The sequence below is a fragment of the Ischnura elegans genome, chromosome 5, assembly GCF_921293095.1.
Source record: "Ischnura elegans chromosome 5, ioIscEleg1.1, whole genome shotgun sequence".
NCBI classification, from domain to species: domain Eukaryota; kingdom Metazoa; phylum Arthropoda; class Insecta; order Odonata; family Coenagrionidae; genus Ischnura; species Ischnura elegans.
Window position 1 is genome coordinate 30,808,308 of NC_060250.1, and position 23,641 is coordinate 30,831,948.

Here is a 23,641-nt window from a genome sequence, read left to right on the forward strand (position 1 = left end):
AGAAACCTATTTTGACGAAGCTTCATGACATAAATTCAATTTAGAGAGCTCATAAAAAGGCATTTTTTTGTTGCATAATTCACCTAAACCAAAATCAGGTGAGTCATTTAGTTCAAATTAGGGCTCTAGATCATCACTATTAAAGCATATGAACTGTGGATTTCAAAGTGCGACACTGTTTAAAATTGTCAACAACCATGTATCTCTATCGAGGGAGAACATGGGTACAGAAATTATGTGGGATGATCATATTTAAGGACAATAAGTAATCATTTACTGCCCGTTGAAATTTTGTAGCGCCAATTGGAATGAAATATGAAGTACATGTTGCACAAAAATAAAGTTTGCGTATTTGAATTACATTGGTTCTGTACAAATCAAATAAATAAAGCCTTTTCTGATGAAATAAACTTTTTTCGATGAAAGCCGTGCATCCAGAAATTGTTACATGGAAACAAAAACCAATTCATCGCTTCCCACACGAAAAAGCGACGAGAGAGCTAACGCCATCTTCATGCCTTGCGTAGACATACCAAGTTTAATACATATTTAATGCTGAGAAATGGGAAGATCCTAACAAAAAAACATGAACGTCAGTGATTGACTGAATAAATACTTTTCTGTACCGGATGGTGTACCAGGTGATGAGACCGCTAGAAAGTCGGCGAAAAAAGCAAGCCAAGAAAACAAAACAGGGAATATATCATTGTAATAACCGAATCTTTTCCGAGCTTAATTCATCGATAGCTTGTTTTAATAGTAATGTTTTTGCCTGACAAAAATCACAACTGAAATTATAAAAATATATTCCATTATAATTATTCATGCAACTTCAAAAAAAAAAAAAAATATAACGACACTCACACAAGTACGTACTTACGTTTATGGACCACTAAAACGTATGAGTACAAACAGCCGATTTCCAAGCAAAATAAGCATAAATGTGCCCATAGCGTTTCATAAATCCGGCTAATTGAGGATAAAAATTAACTTGGTCATATTTCCACTATCAACGTGATTTTCAGCTAGTGGTGGAGATATAATGCACCATTATGCATACCACGACCTTTTTTTTCCGATGACAGACTTTATTTTATCGATGTGATCCATGGCTGTGTCGCACTTAGTGGGATAAGTCCACAAAACACGTTCCTAGAGAAAATTGCATTTACTACGACAGCTCCTGCTTCATTAGTTATTAGGTGAAAATCTGTTTCAAACGTTTCCTCTTTAGATATGAATGATGGAACATGGTAAGGAAGGGTCGCCTTAAAGTTAATTTATTTATTATGGAGTCAATTTAGTCAAGTCACAAGATAAAGTATAGAGGCGTAATATTCACCTCAATTATCATCTGAAATGTCGTTTTACTACCATATTATTCATTTGTGAGTTGGCATGTTGTATGAAGAAAAGAATAATAATAACTAACGAATCTCATATTTATTCATGTACTCAGTGGTGGATCTATGCGGAGATGGGGTGGACAGGGGAAATATTCTCGCCGAATCGAAGAGAAAATGTTAAAAAGGTACTTAGCGAAATAATTGAACATATTCAAAGTGAGCATCGCCCATTAATTACGCACAAAGGCATGGGAAAATAAGTAAAATGAGCCTTAAATAAGGTAATAAGTAAAAATAAATTGAAAATAAAAAAAAATCATCGCACAGATTAACCTTAAAGTCTTATTATGTCAACTGATTTTGCCTTTGAAGTAAGCTACACGGCTCAGAAATTCCCTTCGCCTACACAATATTGGCGGACTCAACTCAGTGTAACCTCGTTTTTCATGGATACCATTGAAAACCATCCATTAAACGGAAAATAACAACCTTACTAGGGTTCTATCTTAGGCTCCAGGAAAAATGAATGAAGAAACGGCATTTTCATCAAATTTATTTGAAACCGTTCAAGCCCGTACTGACCCTGAGGTAACAGGACGGCTGAAGGGTGAAAGGAGAGAAGAAATGGAAATAGGTAATATGGAGGAAAAACACTTCCCGCCGAAGCCAAGACCCAGATATCCCTTCGGGTGAAGACTTGGGTTACTTCCGAACTCGTAAGCGATGCCTCTGAGATGAGGGGGCGGGAGCTGAGGACGCCAGAGAAGCACCTAGACTTCGACCCTGCCGCTCCCCATATACGGCGTGGAGGTCCGTGGGGGAGAATTGAGTTAGGAGTGCCCATATTGGGTTCCATACGACCCCATTGGCGGGAGATGATACGGGTTCCTGACCGACTAATCCACTCTCTCCGGGCGCCACACAATTTTTCCTGCTGTCGTCCACCAATTTCTTCACATTTTCGATTACCTACCTTCCACGCTATAGATTAGCGACTAGGACAGAGAGTTGAGATGATTGTGACTTCCTCTACATCAATATACCATCAATAATCCAAAAAGGATACCGAGAGCGTTACGTATACCACGCGGATCTAATTACTTCAGGTTGATTAGCTAGGGTTTAGACGCAGGAATGACTACCGTGCTGTCAGTTTTGCAATTAATAAACTGAAACACCTTTTAACGGATACAAATCAATTTCACACCTAAGCCCTTCCAAAATGCTATACAGTAAAATCTACGGAGATGATTTCCTTGCATTTATAACCAATGAATAAAATTTGTTTTATCGTGAAACCATGATTGCCTTCGACACTGCCGATTTGCCACTTAGGCTGGGCTTCGCTGCGGCCGCGTTGAATGATCCCAAGTACAACGTTGATTTCATCTCCATTAAGACAGAGACGCTGATATTGTACTTCTACAAGTAGGCTCTTAATACCACTAATCAATGAACTAGGGTGAAAGGGCTAAAAGTCTTCACTTTCAGTTTCACAATGAGTGGAGCGAGACGCTCTATTTAGCTGAATGGGTTACGTTATTTACTTCTAGTACAATAAAAGCTATGGTCATAAACATTTGATACAATGATCTCTCCCCAGCATCAATTTTTTCAGGATAAAATATGGCAATTCCACGAAAAAATGAGTGTACCCAAGCGGCTTTACTGTTAATCTCCACCGATAAATTCGTCTCAGTAATATCAGTGATAAAAAAAAAACAGAATCCTACTAAAGATGTTTAAAAACTTGGTAATACTATGAAATCGACTACAATAATTAACAAATCTATTGAACTTCCAATACAACTGTGATACCTCAATGCCAATAAACTCGAAACATATCCAAATTCAGTCTTTGAATCGCAATATAAAACATTCACGTGTTGTAGATAAACAGAAATAATTTTGAATTTTCATCTTCAAATAGCTTCCTGAACCGTGAAATATATCGTAGAAATCTAAAAATAAGTATTTATGTTTTAGTTAGAATAAAAGAAATATTTTTACCAAATTTAAATGTTATATTCTATAGAATTTAGATTATTTATGTAATGATGTAACAAATCAATAAATAATTAGAGCCACTAATTTCCCATGTCCAAACAAATTGAATTTATTACGGCATCTTTTTTAAGCAGCCAATTTAGTTCTACGATCTTTCACATTTATAGAAAAGTAACATGAAAAGGTAACACGCTGCACACATAAAACATTGATACGATTCGTTGAGATAGTATTGTAAGCGTTCTAGATTTGAAATATTTCAAAAATGTAATTAATTCGCAACGATAGACCCTTTAATTTTCTCCTTATTTATTATTCTCTTTCTTTATTTCCTTATAATAAATAATCATTTATCAGCCTAAAACCGACTGAATTCATCCCATTCTGGAAAGTCTATAAAACCTTGTTTGTAAAACGGAGAGCTAGAGAACTAATGTTATGAGAAGATCATCTACCTGAAAGACTCGCACAACTGATACCACAACACCGGCAGCGACAAAGCATTACCGAACGGGAAATAGACAGCCGAGCCGTCAACACCAACACCTTCTCGATGCCGAAAAGTAACTTTCCCATCCACCACCCGATGCGCTCAATCATCATCATCATTGCCATTATTTCCACCGCCGATCCGCCCCGCGAACCTCATCACTCACGCCCACCCTCCCATTACCTCCTCCCCCTCGGCCAACTGGACCGCCTCACCCCGACGAGCACCCGCTTGTCTCCCGGCGACGGCCACCCTCTCAATCATCCAGCTCCTCCCCGCCACACGCCGAACTGATCAGCCTCCGGGCAACACCTTCTCCGGATTACCTTGCCGCCATTCCGTTCGGCTGGACGATTTGCTTAAGGAGGATCCCTGCCCGGCCTGCCGAGCGGATCTATGAGGATGAGATACTGAACGCTTGAACCTCGGCTCTCCATTGATGGATTTTGATAGCTCCCTCGCGGAGTAAACTTAGCAAATTTAGCTCGCTCCCATTTCATGACAAGTGTTTTGAAATTTCCAACCTAAGGGGCCAACTATTCATCGCACCAAAGTTAGGTCCAGAGTTAAGAAATGGAGAGAAAAAACACGAAAATCGCCAGACAAATACACAAAATTGCTTTCTTCGAGAATGATTTTTGAAACTTCGCACAAATACGAAAAGTAGTTGTGGCTGCAGGAGTTCAATTTTTTATTGCCAATTAGATTCAGTACCTCTGAAATTCCACTAAGCTGAACGTTTTGCTTCAAGAGGATTCCTAGTCCCCTAATCGGTTCAATCCGAATGATATACTGAACACGTGAATCTTCGCCCTTTATTGGTAGATTTTAAAGCTCTCTCATGGTGTCTACTAATTGGTAGGCAGCGTTTGATCCATTTTTCACGACAAATTTCAGAAATATACCTTCAAAAATGCCACCTTCCCCGGATAAGCTTGCACCCATTCCATTCAGCTGAACATTTTGCTTAAGCAGGAAATCTAGCCACCATGCCTACCGTGGCCTAGCACTAAATTCTCAGTTTATGAGGCTTCCATATATTTTAACCCTTCGCAATATAATCGAGAATATAGACGCCCTCATGTCAGCATATCTCATCAGGAGAAGAGATATTCACTCTAGTAATATTACCATACTGATGCTATACTGCGGTGATACAGTAGGAAATGGGCCGGTTAGAGCCAATTTCCTGAGATCACCTAGAATATGGTCTTGATATTTGAAGCCAGCCTTCCAGAAAGCTTCAAAGAAAAATTACACAATTTTTCGGGTAAAACGGAGACATATCACATAAATACCTGCAATGAAGTCACTAATCTGACTGCTGTTTCATTCAAGGCTTTAAATTTATAAAATCATTTTGGATATTTTTCATGGATAAGATGGAGAGTGCTAGAATTTTACCGGAAAGGGACACGTGTAGGATACAAGGATATATTTACAACTAGCCTAATAAATTATTTGCGTAAAATAAGCGGCAGATACATGGTTTTCGACATTTTATTAGGAATGCTACGGTTTTTCAGGTTGATAGAAAAAAGTACGCCGATACTCGAACCCTATTATTCCCAGGAAGCTACATAAATTTTTCAGATCAACGGAAGGAAATCAAAATATCTGGTGATGGGATATAGAATCGCCAATTGAAGCTAGTAATATGCATCTTAGGTAGCGGCAGCCTCAACCTAGCCCCACAAAATAGGTATAGCATCCATTCCTCTCTCGGTAGATGGTTGAAGTCAATTGAAAAACCGATTTCGGAGATAAATTTTTCCATTTTTTATTGCAATTAGAAATTTCTTGGCTTCTGATATTTTCACTTCGTACAATTTCATAATTTGCAGCACTGATTTATCTGAGGGAAATAAAGCATGTTATAACTTTTGATGCTAAGTTATACTCTATGGGAATAAATAAATTCGCCATTCACAACATTGGATAACCAGTTTCAAGAGTAAACATCTTTTTTACTCGAAATTATTGTGTGCCATGTAAACATTTTGATTCGGGAATTTATATTGATTGAAATATTGCTTAATCTAAATAGTATTTTGGTGTGGAGAGATAACGACTAACATCGCATTTCAAGGGAAATTACACTTCACTGCTCCCTCCCATTCTTCCTGCTTGCACTCAACTTATCCATTACCTATAATGCATTCATTTATATTGGAAATATCTCCAGTATTACTCCATCACAACATTTTCCGTACATATTCAACAAATAAAGCTGTATCGGTTTGATGCAAAGTGTTCATTTTCCATGCAGCTAAATATTTGACCTACACAAAGCCACTCAGGAATTTAAATATTGACAGCGAGCCGACCTGAAAGCAGGATAGAGTACCCACGGACATAACGTATGTTATTGTGGAACTAAAATCCATTCCAATTATTTCGCATGAATTTGAAATGCTTTCGTGGCATCCGCACTTACTACTATCGGACCTACCCCAATCACCGCCAGAGAAATATTATTCTATCCGAATTTTACTTCGCTTCTCTTTCTACTCTTGCACTATATCCCATTTTTCTACGTGTTGTTCCATCGTTTTTGAAAGTAAATAAAATATGCAATTTATTCATCTCAGATAATACCTCATCTTCTTCATAATTTTTTCACATTGCCTGCGCCTCTTAAACTATAATTTGCGATTCATCTTCGACTTGCGAAAGGAGATTCATGTGCCTCATAAGGCTCTATTGGCTTGATCTAAAACCAAGGTGCCAATTCGTGATCACGTTGTCCTTATACTCTCGTTTTAAACAAAAGTAATCCCACACTTTAATTGAAGTTATTTCCAATTAAAGCTTTATCTTATTTTTAGTACATTGTAACTAGAATTGATCAGAAATATTTCTATGCACCACACATACAATTCACTACAAATCATAAATCAGTGACAATTGTAGATTATAATAAATAGAAAAAGTGCCCAAAAATAGTAAAGACTTTCCGTCATTTAAATATTAAAGATAAAACTCATTAAAAACTTCAAGACATACCAGTCCATCTATAACTATTGTACCGTGAAAATCCACTGCCGCTGTTGTATTGCACCATGCATAGCTCCTTACTATTCATAGTCAATTTTCATGCAGGTACCTATTTCACACAACTATTACTTTTTTCTGTGTTAAATAGACATATCCTTTATCATTTTTATTTAATTATTTCCTATTTATTGACTTTACAGAAATAATTTTACTTTAATTTTCTACTAATTAATTTTTGCCAGCCTTTTATACTTCAACAGCTGTTCTCTATATTTTTCTGTTAAATTTAATGTATTTAAACAATTGCCTCTGTGATATGATGGCTATCCGAGCTCTCTATTTATACATTTGATTTGAATGCTCATATTGGATGTATAATTCCCGGGATATTAATAAATTATCATTATAATCGTTCCTTCCCCTCACTACTGACCCTACGTCGTTACCCTGCACCCTCACCCCTCCCCCCTGTCTTCCTCCCGCTATCTCTCTTCCACTTCCATACGACCATCTCGAACGCGGAGTTAATTTCCGCTTTGGAGCAGATGCCATTCGTTCAATTCTCTTTTGCCGGCCTATTGTTTCCCCTCATGACCGGCGCTACCCCACTCACCCCCCCCCTCCCGCTTCCCTTCCATCGGGGGATGGTCTCCTCTCTGACCCCCACCCCATGCTCAAAAGCCCACGAAGCAATGCCCTCTCCCTCCCTCCGCCTTCCCTCGGTCCCTTTCAAGGCGGAGAAAAACACACAGCCTCCCCTTCCTCCCAGGGGGAACTCGGAAAGGGGAAGGATGGAACCAATTCCGCAAAGAGAGAGCGATATAGGAAGAAAAGGGACGTAAAATAATGTATGTCTTTCCCTACTTTTATAGATATTAAATGTAACCGTCTCCTTCGAAACTTCCCCTTCCCTTGCCAACTCCCAAACCATCCCCTCCCCCTCATAATTTTAGTTATGTAATTCGCTGTTCAATTTTTATCATTTCCGCCCTCTACTTCCCCTATCCAGATGGGATATTGGCTCAGCAGCACTAGGTGGAGGGGGGGGGTATCGGTGTTCTTTCCATTACTTCGAGGTTGGTTATAACTCTCCCTGCGACGTCATCGCGTGGTTTTTCCCGGTTCTCCTCTAACCCATTCTCTTCGATAGTATCGATGAGGGATGGAATCGACTTTATTACGGTACTCCCCCTCTGAATCGTTCCGCGCGCGAAATGGCCCCGGGACGGGCGGGAATGCATTCTGTTAATGAGAGAGAGGGAGAAATTTCGAAATTATTACCCTGGCTCCACTTGTAAACAGCCATTTGCAATTGGAAAGTGCGGGAAAATAATGATATGACATTGTGAAACACCTCCGTTTATGAATTTTCACTCCTTTTATCCAAACAATGGGCATCAAAAGTGGGTTAATGAATATGGATACTTTCATCAGGCCACTTTTGGTGGCCTTTTGTCAACAAAGCTACATGCTAGCGACCCACACACTTGTATATTGAGCAATCTACTCAAATAATTTATGCATTGAATTTTTTTTGCTTCCATTAATATTTGAAGAGGTAATTGTGGTTGATTTATTCTTGGGGTTGGGCTTTAAAACAAGTAGAAACTGAGGCACGAGATGAAACCGCAGTGCCATACCAAAATCAGGCAATGGTGAAACAGCGTTAATACGGCGAAAGGGCTTTGAATGGATGACGGATGGATTTACGTCGAAGAATAGCTTACGATCTACCAAAATAGTTATTAACCATAATTAAACTTCCTTAGAATTTAAATTCTACCTAAAATAGCTACCCATAATTTTAATCCGCTTATAAAGTTGAAATACATGGTGGAGGCTGATTCAATGGGCAAATCTTGATGATGCTGCAGGGCAGTGAAAAATGTTGACTTTTTCTGAAAAAAGATTTATTTGGAAAAGTGGGAAGTATCATTACTTCATTTCACTTGTACAATTTCGATAATGCCCTTGAGAAAAGCAAAGCAGCAAAGTAATTATAAATTCTTTTGGCTAATTTGGTTCCGTAGGCCATGAAAATGGGTACTAATTCAAGAAATTGTTGCTCAGCAAGCTACAACCAGAATTTTACCGTTGGCTCCTCCACAAAACCATTGGTTTTAAAGTATCAATTTTGTGGTTTTTCAATTGCTACTTGTTTTTTAGTTAAAAACAAGTAGCAATTGAAGAGAAACCATTGTTCCAACCAGAAGCCGGCTCCTCCACACAAAAACTGGTTGTAAAGTATAGGCACTAAAAGCTACCGCTCGAGTACTTTTTTGAAACTGAGAGAAAAAATTAGCGGCCGGATCGTGATAAGTTAAGTGAAAATAGGGGGCAATAACTTCATTCCATGCATCGCAATGGACTCCATTTCCACCAAAGAGACGACTATGAGCCAGCATCGATTCGGAGATTGTATTCGGCACCGATCGGTTAAGGAGACAGTGATCCCACGGAGGCCAGACGCCAAGATCAGGATTCAATTAAAAGGGCGGCCGGATTAAAATTCAACAGGGGACGGACGCCCCAGCACTTAAAACCCCGGCATTGCATCGGCGGCGGCGAGGTAGGAGGGGCGGGGGGTAGTGCTTGCGGCCCGCCATCAAGAGTAGGCAGGGGAAAGACCGAACGATTTTCGGCTCCTGCTCATGAGGCCAAGGTTGAAATGGATAACTCTCACACCTGCCTTTCCTATCCGTTCTCCATCTGGGTAGGCCTCTGGTGGCCAATCCGTCGATAGCATAGATTTATGAATTTTAAGCCTTTGTGGACCAATTAATTGACCCAGCCAACGAGTTTTAAACTCAAGAGAGCCAAAATAAGTGAAGCTTAACTGTTGTGAAAAATTTTGCAATAATTTTTTCTTTACCTTGAAATTAAATAGACAGATTCAATGGGCATGAGGGCAGGAAGTAACTAAAAAAAAAACAATTTTAACCCTACAAGATTCAACCAGAATGTATTGCTGGCGCCTGCACCCAACCACTGGCTGTAAAGCATGGGTACTAAAAGCTGCTGAGAGAATACTTCATTGAAACTGAGAGAAAACAATTAAAAATGAGCAGCCGGTTCATAAAAAGTTACCATGCAGGAACACTGTTCACAACAGTTAAACTTCACTTAAATTGGCTTAATTGTGGGCTCCTTGTGGGTAAAACTCAATAAGAGCCGTTGGCTGGGTCAATAAGTTGTTTCAATGAACAGCGGAATATGGCATAAATCACCTTAAGTTGGTCACTAGTTGAAAAAAGCTCAAATTAATTTTGAATAAAAAAACAGCATATCGGTTCTGCCCTTTAAGGGGACAAAAAAATTACCATAAATCCTCTATTATTCATTCACGATTGGTGTGCACTAAATACTGTGATTGAAGGAATAAGTCTATTTTAGCCTGATCAAAGAAATTAATTTATGCCAAGATGAAATAATTGCTAAGGGAGTTCTTCTCTAGTAGCAATGAGTTTTTTCGCATGTTGTTTACTTTGATAACAGATATTATTTCTAAGAAATTTACTTAGGAATAGAAGCGATTAAATGGGTTACAAAAATCAATTAAGACACATAAATACACTTTTATTTCATTTTGCATATGCTTAAAGGCATTTAATTTTTTTTAAATTGTTACTGAAGAGGGTTCCATATCGTTTTCAGCTTTTGTCTTTTGCGCAGCCACCGAGCGCAATCTGTGTATATTTACTCTGAGGGACCACCACGGCGCCTCCTTCCTCGCAGCAGTAGGAAAAAGCATCTCCACCCCTCCTCTTCCCTGGAAGCACTTTCTTTTATTTCCCTCATCACCCATTTATACGGCCGAGAGCCATCGGGGTCGAGGGCGAACCTCCAAGTGGGATGAGGAAGTTATTGACTCTTGCGACGCAGCTCTGACAGAATGTCCTGCCCTCCGCCACACGCCCTTGATTCTTCGACCCTAAAATACGATCCTGGTCGCCATCCTCAGTTGCATCTAAACCACCTTTAAAACAACGTATGTTCCCACTCGTTGCCAGTATTCTGTCCTGATTTTAGGGGGCATTGTTACAGCAAAACTTTAGCTAACATAACTTCAATAGTTTGTTAGTTTAATTTGAAGTACATCAAATGAATATATTGAAACATGGCACACTCATCCCAATACTAATTGGTAAGCCTCGACCAGTTTCAAAATTAATTTTCAAGAGGGAGTAGATATTTTTTCCCGTACGATAGCGTAAATATATCTTTGTCAACGTAAATTCTTATTACATTCGTAATTTTTTACCTTATTGATAGTGATACGATCGATAGAATTATCCAAGAAACTTTAATAAAAAGTTAACATGCGAATATAAATTGATTATGCCATATTTTGGGTTTAAAAATTTGTTGTTACCGCAGATAATACAGAAAAGAATTATTAGAAGTACGACGGTAAATGACGGCATCTTATTCTCGTTCAGCGCAGTTTTATGCAGCGGAACTAACTTGCAGCTTGAGCTTGCATCGATGGATTTTAGGTATAACGAAGTATCAAGAAATAACATCATTAGGAATGAATAGGTATCGACGGTCGTAGAAAAATATAATGAGGAAAAATCGCACATACGCACGACTCTGAAGACAGATAAAGGAGTCGAGCAAATACGAGTATGCACGAATACGGTATCTCTAAACGCAATGCAAGAATGGCCTTAAAGCGGAGGGGCCTTTTCTTGATCGCGAACCGCGTCAAAAACCAATTACGCATCATGGAGAGCAAGCAAGACGGAGAGAGGGAGTAGAGAGCAGGAGAGAATGGTTGGGAGACTGCCTGTAGAAGGGGAGCACGGTGTAATAAGGGGACAGGGCCCCTCCCGTCGCGGGGCTCAAGGATGGGTTTGGCAGAAATTACCTTGCCCATCTTCTTCAACTCAGACCACCTCCCCCTTGATACCGCGTCTACTCATTTCGACCCCGAACCTCGCAGCACCAAAATCATGATTCCACCACTCCCGCATCATAAATCGATCGATCGCCACGAACTCTTTGGCGATAAACAGGCAACGACCTTGAAAAATAAATCGAAATAGAATATTCAAAGGCATCACATTTTCCTCAGTTTGATGCACACGCCCAGCAGTGCATTAAACGATGGCCCTAAGTGGTTCAGACGAGACAGTTTAGTACTCAATGATAAAAGCTGATATCAATTGAAAATATGATATGATTTGGTAATTATACTTGGCTGGTACCATTATCGCAGGTTACTTAGCACAATTTTTGATATCTAATACTTGCAAGCGCGACGGTAGATTAAAAGAGCTTTTTATGATCACATAATTTTTGCACGATGTAACTAACTTCCAGCTTCAACTTGCACTGATGACTGAAAGCATTAATTATATTTTTTGCTTTGCGCCAAAATGAAATGAAATATCAAAACAAAGGAAGTCACAATGGTTATAATTTTAGAAAAATTAATGCAAATGCAATGACAACAAGTCGTCCTACGTAAATGATAACATACGTTTAATGGGAGATAAAAATCGTGAATATAATAAAAATCAATATTTTTCTCAAAATAAAGTTAACTGTATATAATGCAAAAACACTGCTAGGCCTTCGCAGGAAGTACATTAAAAAAGAAGTAACAATTTAAAGGAAAAATTTGACAAATCAACGTGTTACAATACCGTTTTAGCATTTTTATTAATAGTTAATTCTGGGATGAAACGTTGATATTTATAAATAATTATGGAGACTCGGTATGGTAGGCGAGGACTTAACCCTGCCGCCACCGAGGCCGACAAAAGTGCTGCCCGAACAGGGACTTAAAACCTGGGCCCTTAGGTTAAAAGCCTAATGCTCTACCGACTGAGCTATCCGGGCCCTTGAAAGTTCTTAAAGCAATTTCATGATAAACTCTCACTTTTACGCAAAAAAATTTTATACCATTCACCCATGTACTAAAGATTATTACAGGAAAACTAAATTCGAATTGCAATCAACTTATTGTATCCACTTTTCGTGACATAGAGTTAATAACTAAGCAAACTCATATTCGAATGAATCGAATAGGCAGAAAATACCCAACGTTAAGTCTTACATATACAACGAGTAATAAAAGTCTCAAGAAAAAATATATGGCGGAAAAACAAATGGCACAAGCTCACTAAAGTCACCAAAACTTGTACCTTTATAGTATAGAAATACAAGGCAGAGATTTTGTTTTACACATAGATCATTTACATATATATCTAGCCTCCGAATGGAAGCAATATTTGATACATTTTCCAATATTATGCAAATATGATATATTTTGATATTATTCTACAATTTTGCGGTGCCCTTAGATGCATGAAACAGCTCTTTAAGGGGTAACAAGAGCAAGAAGTACATTATTGAGTGTGTAGCAACGGAATTTCACCATTTTTTACCAACAGGTCAACATTATTATGTAATTTTTGTAATAACACAAACAAAAAGAAATAAATAGAGGACTTAAGTGCCGAAAAACATGATCGATCCATGAGACATTGAAAATAATTAATTTAATTCGGAAAGAAAACTAGTAAAATTACATCTGAATATCACATGGCAGTTAGTAGTTTAAAGGTGACGATGTAGGTTGTTAAAAAAATTATAAAAAATAATTGTGTTATTGAGTGAAATTATTCATAAAATCCAAATACTTCCTCACAGATTCCCTAAATATCAATCATTAGAGTCTTGTAAATACTTCCTCAATCCCAGAACGATAAAACAACGCGATCATAAATTTTCGTTACCACCAGCAAAATAAACGATTTTAATGATGTGAATCAGGAATCGCGGAAGGATAATCAATTCATCTCACGATTTCCATCGGTACGGGGCACATGGTTAGACATTAATCTCAGAGGCATCTGTTGCCATAGGACCCAACAAAACTCCTCTCAATGTGCGGGGTAATAATGCACCTTGTTAGCAAGAAAGTTTCTTCCTCCACCCCACCGAATCCGATGCCGAAGGAAACCGTTTTCGCCTCAAATCGCACACGAAACTCCTGACGCCGAAATAGATGGATATCCGGAGTGAGGATAGCCGGGGAGTGAGTACCTACTTGGGATCCCTCGAGAGACGGAGCAGCCGATAATCTCAATTATGTCGCATCGCTAGCGGAGCCGCCTATTCGGAAAGCGAGGGTCTAGGCGGGAGGTGTGTCTGGTGCCTACTTTACTCCGTAGCCAGCGTGTTTGTGCGCAGAGCGGACGTGAGCGATGATGGATTAGCGAAGTGGCTGACTGAGGCCGATGGGAGAGGGACCCTTCAACGCACACCGTCATATCAGCACCCCTGCCTCTTTTTCGGCGCGCATCCCGCCGTTCAATTGTTTCCAATTCCCCATCATCTCTTATCCCGCACAACTGAGCCCTCCTCCTATCGTCCCCCTCCTGCGCTCAAAAAGCTCCACGAACTTCCATCCCCCATCGCTTCGACAAAGGGTTCCGGAATTTACGCCATTTTTTAAAAAAACCTTCGCTTGGTTGTTTGGTGGAAGGCGACCAACAGTTGAGGTGAATTGTGCCTCTAACGCAGGGGAATTTCGGACTGAAACTTGGTAACGACGTTAGCCTACTCCAAAGGAAATGCATCAAAGAGACCAGTAATTCACGGCCTACCCAGGGCTGGCACCATTTTCTTGGTTCCCTAGGAGCTGTAACCCACTAGGGATTGAGGTTTATCATAAAAATCTCTAATGGGGTTCGAACCCCGGCTTTGAGGATATGAATGCAGCCCTTAAATCATCGCATTGACCCAAGCTCCTAATTAAAATTGTATATATAATTCATGTAGTTGTTGTCTCCCCGATTGTTGACGAGCTGATTTATTCCCGTTCATTTTGGTACATCGCCAACAATGAAGGTTTCAATAACTTTTAATCCACTAATAGTCAAACACCATCAATTATGGAGCTAAGAAGATTTATTTCTAAGTTTTGATTTAAAGATAATGCGTTCGTTCGGCGTGAACGGCAATTCAATTGCTGCACTGGGCACTAATCTAACTTGTAATGTGAACATTTTTGAGGTTATACGGTATTTCGAAGAGAGTTCGATTTGTATTTTATAATGATATAATTCATGCTTTAAAAGCCGTAGATGATTGAGCGTCTCAACAAATATTTACAGATACATTTTCAATGAATGCATTGACCATAACAAATGTGAACTGGCCGATGACTGATTGTTTCCTTTAGAGTGCTATAGTGAATGGTATGAATTATGAACGAGTGAATGATGAACTGGTCATTGAACAGTACTCATTATGATCAACATTTGCCAGATGCTAAAAAATGATGCCATGCGAATAAGGAAAAATAAGACAAAAATTCACATTTGTTTCAATTCAATAGATTTCTTGGGTACCCTGGGTCACCATTCTCGTGAAACGGATTAGGAGTAAGATAAAACATAACTAACCCTCAAAAAGGTTGAAGGGAATCCTCGCTCTGATACAATGATTTTTCTCCGCCGAATAGCATTCTTGAATCACCCCATCAATATTTTTCAATCGCCAAGGCACTTGAGCAAGCAGCGATGACCAACCCAATCTATTCCTCATCCTTTTCGTCTTTCTCTATCGTTCTAAACATTCTACTTTTACGAAGATCTGCAGATTGCCCATCTCATTGGCTACGGTGATATTTCTCCCTCATCTTACTTTCAGGATGGGTTTCAGTAGGGGTAAGGATAATGCGCATCGGTCCACTTGATGGCGAGATCGAATCCATCCTCATGGCACTCCATTGTTTTCGTCCCTCCCATCCCAGGACAAATTAACCACGAGTGTCATCGAGTGCGAACACTCTGCGGTTGCCTGATGGGGTACAATACGTTGACGCTGCCGAGCTCTTTCGCCGCACAAACGCTTCCGATGATCTCGTTGTGAGTAGCTCATGACTCTTATTGACTTCAGAATAATTTCGACTAGATTCAGGAGGTTTACTTTAATTCTTTGCATGAGTGTTATTCCTGTTGATATACATATCAATCAGCCATGTAATCAAGTGTTAGGAAGAGCTCAGATAAATAGCCTATGGGCCTCAAACATTTCCGTCTAATGTTCACGTATATTAAGTACCCTTAGCTGTTACACACTTTCGTGACACTGTTCGATACGCAACGATTCATACTTAGACGAAGGATTTTTTTCAACCCTTCTCCAGGTGAACATTTGTACTCGTAGACTTCAGACTAGCAAGCAGATACACAGGGTGTGGTGGTTCATGCATTGAGTTCTTTTCACCAATTCTCTTCATTTTAAAACATAAGTTTTCATCTGATTACTTATTGACCCCATTTTACCGGTCAATCATTTTATGTACTCAGAGTTTTTTATATTTTTTTATAAGTTTAGCGGTCATATTTGCTAATCATAGAACCTAAAATTAGTTATAAAACTAGTGAAGGGAGTCTTTTAAGGCTCCGAGATTAATTTGTTATAAGGTTAAAATAAGAACAGAATTTTTTTAATAATACTAATTATCAATAGAAGTTAGTCCTTTATATGGTGGAACTAAACTCTTTGATTAAGTACTTATGAGATTATTGCTCTAAACTATCGATTTTTGTATGTAAAACTTCTTTATACTATTTCAATATTTTGGCAAGAGTTATTGATTCTTTTACGGTTATGCTAATCTCTTCCGTCTACCCATAGATATAAAAAATTAAGGTAAACCCATATCACCAGGACCGTTAACACCAGTGGGCCATGGAAATTGCAGGAAATATTTTTCCAATATTTGCTGATACTTGACCATACCTTATAGCTCTAGCATCATAGTTCAAGCCTCATAGCTTCGGACGTGTTATAGAGATTGGTGTGAGAGCTAATGGAATCCGTCGGAGGGAGTAGGGGGTGTGAAAATGTGGGCACAGTGTCAATACTCGAATGGCCTCTCTTCGGAAGTAGATGGGGCGAATGTAAGTGGATAAGACGGTCTCGAGTGGGACGGGCAAGGGTAAAGCTTTCGCAGACTAAGGGGTCATAGGAGTAGATGGTGCGAGAACTTCTCCCCGAGATAGGAGCAGTGCTCCCTTATGTATTTTCCCTATCCCTCCCGCCTTCTCCTCGCACCTCGTTCGAGGAATAAATCACTTGGAATGAATGAATGAATGCGATCTCCCCTCCGTCGCTACTTCTCCCCTGCTATTCTCGAATGCAAGGGGCTTCGTAAAAGGGTCAGAGCTTGTGTTTGTATGTGTGAGGGGAGCGGAGAGAAGCGGATTAGAAAGGGATAGTAAGACAGGGAAACATTTTCTGCGTGCGTCTGGGCGCTGCCATTTTTCGTGGTTCTCTTGCCAATCCTCTGATTCTCACACCCCCAAAATGTGACGAACCACACGAGTCGATAGATTGTTTTTCATCTTCCGGCGGCAGAATCGCAGGATACACCAAAAAGCATTATCGTCGATGGCTCTCTTACCGTTCCTCTTTCCACACCATTCCTCCCCCATCTCATTTCTCATCTTCATTTCCCAGCCCCAGACTGGGCTTCTCGATACTGCCTCGGTGGAAACGTTCGGTTTTAGATCTTCGGCATTGGGTATCTTAGTGAAGAGGTCGTAAATCTCTTTCATGTGCTCCACGGTTGGTTATGATGGGTGAGGGTAGAGCTCACCCAAACTAAGCCACAGGTCAGCGGTATCTCACCTTCATTGCAGGGTTAGTATCTTTCTCTGAGCTACTCACCGTTTCAAGGTTTTTTGTTCGTAGGTGTCTGAAGGTTACTTCCGGCACATCAACCCGAATCCCTAGAATCAGTAGCTCAACGTCCTATCCATTGGTGATAAAATATAGGTATCTAAAAATATTCTTTTAAAAATATGAATTCTCTCTCCCAGGATTTGAACCTGTGTCTCTTCAAATAGTAGCCCAGCGCTTTACACATTCGACCGTTACTTGGCAAAAGTGAGAAAATGGAATTTTATTGGTTAAAAATCAACTAAAACATATTATTTTGCCTCAACGTGTCAATAACTTCAATTTAACTTGCTCTTCTTTCCTAGGTACCTAATCATTTATTTCATTGATATCCATCGCGTCCAGTGCGTGACTCGAAGTCATTAATTTTGGGTTGTCGCAGCAGTCCAGCCGATTGTACTTATATCAATTGGAATTGCTTCTTACGCTGAGGTTAAACTATGTTTAACTCGTAAGTATCACATACTTAATAAGTGAAATATTCCTCACCATTGAGACCTCTACGGCCTTCCCCTTTTATCTCTTACATCCAACGCAACCCATTAGCCATTACCACCCTTGCTCCGATAAAGAAGGTACGTCATCTGTTATTGTTATTACCGCGACTACTTTCAAAGCGCCCCTTACCCGCTAAGAGAGTGGCTCTAGCATTGGATCATTAGGGCAGGATCTGAGAGGTGGACGACGTAATGTTGGTGGAAAAGTGGGAGGAAACAGTCAGAGAGGAGAAAAACAGGGCGAAGATCATTAAATAGAAAACGGTAAACGAAGAAAATGACACACACGCCATCATAGCTTTTGAAATGAGGGTTCCAACTGCTGTGATAATAATTTAATGGGAAGAGAGACTCGGAAAACGAGTTATATCACAGTTAACCACCTCAAGGACTCATGTATCTTGAAATGGATTGAAGGCCAGCTTACTCGAGCCTAAGAATTTGATGTTTATGTTGCTCAAGCAGTGAGGAGATATTAGTAGATAATACCAGAATTAGTTCAATTTTAATTCCAGGAAACACATGTCATTAAAATCAGAATTTTAACCCATAAGGTTGGACAGAAGATTAGCAGCTTATCACGAGATCCTAATGAGAAATAATAGCATTGGCAATTACAAAAATAATAAGAAAAAAAACTAGCTCACAAAAATGACAAAATAATGAGTCAAAAATGCCATGCATAAATTTTTTCAAGCCGTATCGTGTAAGAAGGTGGAAGACAGCATTTCAATCTAAAATTTACTTCTAAACGTAACTGGGAGTTAACAACTGACTGGGTCTAACACAAAAGTGTTTTAGAGCTCTTAAATGAAAGAAATAGAAGTATCGGTAGTATGGTCTTGTGCCACCAATTCTATATTCCCTCCAATTTCCCCCACCTCGCTGAGGATTGCGAAAAGAAAAGCCTGCAGCAATAATTTGATTTCATTCATGGGCTAAATTAATCGATTAAAATAATAGAAAAGAAATATATAAAATAAAAAAGAAGGATTAATAATAGGATACGATTGCAATATGATCGTTATGAAGAAAGAGAGATAGTACATTGGTGGAGAAATAGAAAGAGATTAAAATAATATAGCACAGTTGACACTAGGAAAAAGATTTGATATTCTCATGGAATAAAAGATTACAGGAAAGAAATGTGCTTCACTTAATCCGAATGGTGATAAAAAGGGTTATCTAACAGAAAATATCAGTTACGGTGAAATTATTAGTCACATTTTAAATATATTAGTCTGACCTTAGTGAAGGGAATTTTATAATAAATAAAATAAAGTATGGAATGATTCGCTGAATAGAAACCTTAGTACCAATAATAAATTTCAATAAGGTTTCCATAAATCCTTCTTGAACATGGAAACAGTTGGCGTAACTTAGTGGAACTATATACTCAATGAAAAGTAAGAAAAGATATGGGTTTCATGAAGTCCAACTTCATCATTTTGTATCTTAAAATCATTCACGATCAAGGGCAATTTGAACGAACGTGGCCCAACTTTTATCTGTATTCCCGACAGCTCTTGATTTCTCTCCAATTCCATCACGCAAACATCAAAGTCAATGGGACGGGACGATATTTAACGAGGGGATTTCCCGGACGGCACGATATTTAACGATGACGGAATTCTGCGATAGTCCGTCGGCGCGTTGGTTTGAATCTGGGAAAGTCTTCAGAAGAGTATTCCGGTGACGGTGCTGTAGAGTGGTCTGTAAGGTCAGACGAAAAAAGGTAAATCCTAGTTCAATATATCTAAATCAAAGCTAATAAATCATGTATATGATCCGTGGTATCTAAAAGGAGAGGGATACACACCGTAGGAGATACAAATTGCCAACTTTGCTGCGGTGCTGCTTTTTTTCCTCGTAACGCAAATTTCGGCTTATCAACAAGAAAAATCGCATGCAAACAAATTATATTACCCCAAGAAACTTTCCTGCAAAAGTATCGCGAGAAATTCTGAAGCGAGTTAAAATCTTCGACATCGCTCCGGGATAGTACAACTCGATTAACGTATTAAAGTATCAACATATTACATTACGGTTGTAAGATGGTTGTAAGACAAATAGGTGATGCAGATGGATTAGGATGGTGATAAAGATGGAACTGGTGAAATAATATAAACGGGTAAACAGAATAAAATGCAGCGAACAATACGAAAAGGATTCACACCATAGGGAAATAAAATATAACAGAAATTACATTTGATTCTCCAAAACGCTGAGATTGCGAAAATTTAGTCTAATTAGAAAAAATGTCATCATGCTTAGAGAAAAATAAGAAAAGCGATATAATTCATTAAATTCCACAGCATTTATTATTTAATTTCCACTCTTTACTCCAGGACCAAAGGTAATCCGAAAGACAAAAAAACGCGGTGCGGATATAATCTGTCTTCCAGACTGCTCTTGATTTCTCCTCAATTCCATCACGCAAATTAGACACCGAGGTCAAGGAGAACGGGACTAGGGGATTTCTGCGATCGGCACGTCCTTTCGGGTCCGGAAAAGTACCGGAAGAGGATGGGAAAGCCGGTGACGGTGTTGCAGAGCGGTCTGTAGGGTCAGTCGCAAACGAGCCGAGTCGAAGCATAGAGAGAGAATGAGAGAGAGCGAGAGCTTAAGCGAATGGGTCGAACGGGTTAATCCCCCACGCTGCTACTGCAACGAGAGTTTATAGAGGATTCGATTGTGGAATTAGTCTCAGCTCATTAAGATGGAAAAAAGCTGCATACACGTTTGCTCGTCATTTTATGACCGCGCAGTTGAAAGTTCGAACGTCATTTTAATAGAGAGTGATGCTCGGGACGGGTTTTAAATTTCTGCCGCTTTGTGCCCCTCACTGTGTTCAATGACAGCGCTCACTCACACTCACACAGAGCGGGAGTTCCTTTGATAAGAAAAATTGACGACGACGTTCAGCGCGCTCTGCTGCGACTCTCTGGAATCCAATTTTTATTGCATTGTGTCCGACGTCGCCACTTCCGCTCGCAGTCACGTGAAATTACTAGAGGCCACAAAACGCTTGGGTATTAAACGCAATAGGTAGGGCTATTGGATGGAATATTTTTGCAAAAAAATGCACCCGATTGCGCCGTTTGGATGAAAGACGACTATAATTCAATACTGTGAACAATGGAACTGCGCAATTCTCACTTTTTCACGGTTGAAAAGTAAATTTTGTGCAAAAGTATTTTTTTTTTCACATTCAGCAAAGATTATGCAGGAACTACATTCAATATGCAGTTTCACATTAAACCCTCTTCTTACCTAAATATTGTTGATGATGCGATGCAGATACAGAAGTAAATCAGCTTGCTACAGGCATTTGGTACTCATTAGTTCATGAAATATATATGGTTAAATTATATAAACCCATATAACACATAAATTTAACTTCATAAAAAATCTTTTAATTACAGCTGATACTCACTTAATGCATGCATGCAAATGTTGTATGTTCAAAAAAATTTAACTGATCCCATACATACCACCCAATTAATGCCCAAAGAAATTTATTTTTGACAATTTTATCAACATTTCGAATGTTTCTCTCCGTAGGTAGCTTACTTCGAGAAAAATAATTTAAAAACTATTATGCAAGCGGAACAATGTTTTTTTTTTGGCGGGAAGTTTTTTTCTTTTTTGTTCTTAAAATGAATTTGCCAGCAAAGTTCCACAGTTTATAACTCGTAAGTACAATACACTGACAGCAAAACCTTTTCAAAGCGGCATTAAACGTATGTTAAGTTTGCGCCCGCCACAACAATATTCAGAAATACGCAGAATATATCACGAGAGGCGCGAGTGAGCACTTCAATGTCAAGCTCGGGAATGACCACTTGTGTACCATTCACAGACTCTCTCTCATTGATGCGCTTAGGTTTAATGACAGGGTTAAATTCCGACCTTGATCGACAAAGGAGAGAGTAGAGAGCATAAAAAGGAAACAATTGGTAGTGTAAGATGCATATTGGGGGAGAAAGGAATTTTCTAAAACGAGCCAAAATTTGGCAAGTTAGGTTGCCAATGGACATTAATTGGTAAACGAATTAAAGAAACTGCACATGAGGCAGATGGCTATTTTAGGTGTTTTAAAGTTTCTTTGGTAATTCAAATGACTGCAATCTGTAAAAAGTAAAATTTACAATTCATAAAGATTCGATAAGTCAAAGATACTTGGACGATGGGCCATTAATGACCACCATTCATGACACCAGCGAGCGAAAAACAGCGAAAAATAACCCGAAATATTTAACTTAATTAGCATCCTCGCACAACAATAAGCTGCCATATGCGGTGCATTGCGAAAAGAATTTAGGGTAGCACTCTAAAGAATACTGTAAGGCAACCACGTCTTAAATGTCTTGTAAGTATCGGTGGACAGCCTGATTAATTTTCATATTTATGGAGATTTTCATGCAATGGACAGACCGGTCATCTACAAAAAATAATTCGAGGGGAAACGACAAGATCATACTTGACGTCTTATATGTGTTCCCAATTCAATGGAAGGTTAAAATCCTAAAAGTACTGTGAGCTTCAGACGATTTCTAACCATAATTTTCTTCTCCCATTCCTTCTTTCATCCAATATTTATTCCATCCATCTCCCGGAGCATATTTGCCTCTCTACTTTTTTTACCCCTTATTCATTTCTACCCCCTACATCCCCACCCCCTCTCTCTCTCCAACGCATCGCCCTAATAATATTCCTCTCCCATTCCCATAGAGCCGCCATCACACCTCCTCTAAAGCCGTCCAAGCCACCGCAAGAGTGAGGCGAGGGCCCATTTTTCCCCCGATATACTTAATCAATTACCTCCCTCACCACATCCATTCGCCGGAAGGGCGTAGCCGAGGTAACGATGAGAGAGGAGATGGGAAAAGGCCAGTGATATTGATGGGAGAAAAAAAGTCGTTCCTTTTTTTTAATTTTTCCATTTTAAATCAATTTTTTTCAGAGGAAATAGTAATTATAGCTATCCACTACATTTATTGGAAATATTTTAATTTTCTGAGTCAGTAAAATTCTTAAAAGCACGCCAATTTGTCTATCCATTATGTACCAATTATTGCTAGTTAAAAAGATTGATGCTGCTACGGCAATGACGTTAGCCTTCCTACGCTCCCTAAGTAATTCTCATGTACATGTTCTAGAAATCAATCACTGATGCATATCATTTTAGACTGATGTTTATGAGTTACATGAGGCCACCATAAATAAAGCATTAAGTTGGAAAACTGTAATATGAAAACTGTTATCGGCCCATATACCATAAAAAGAAATAATTCTTTAATAATGATAAAAATATGCTTGAGAAGGAGTCACTGTTCTTCAATTTTAGCGAGCCTTGATCCGAAGCCACTCGAGTTGTTTCCTTGAAGACCAGGTTTCAAAGCGCCCTGATGAAACAAATATGCATCTGGTGATCGGATTATATGAAAGGAATTCATAGGGAACAGTAGGTAAACGAAAGTTTAGAATAAGATACTAAAAAACAAGCACTTTGAAATTGGCAAAAATGATTATTGGCAACGAAGTGATTTCTCAATATATGACATTGAATTCGCTCGATTATATCCCAGACTCAA

At 39.1% G+C, this 23,641-nt stretch overlaps 1 protein-coding gene and 1 non-coding gene across 3 annotated transcripts in view; both read right to left on the reverse strand.

The window, feature by feature from the left end:
- LOC124158652 overlaps positions 1 to 23,641 on the reverse strand; it is a 911,695-nt gene that overhangs the window by 183,790 nt on the left and 704,264 nt on the right. The window lies entirely within an intron of this gene.
- On the reverse strand, positions 12,615 to 12,687 carry Trnak-uuu. The gene has a single exon. It is a non-coding gene; the product is annotated as a tRNA-Lys (tRNA).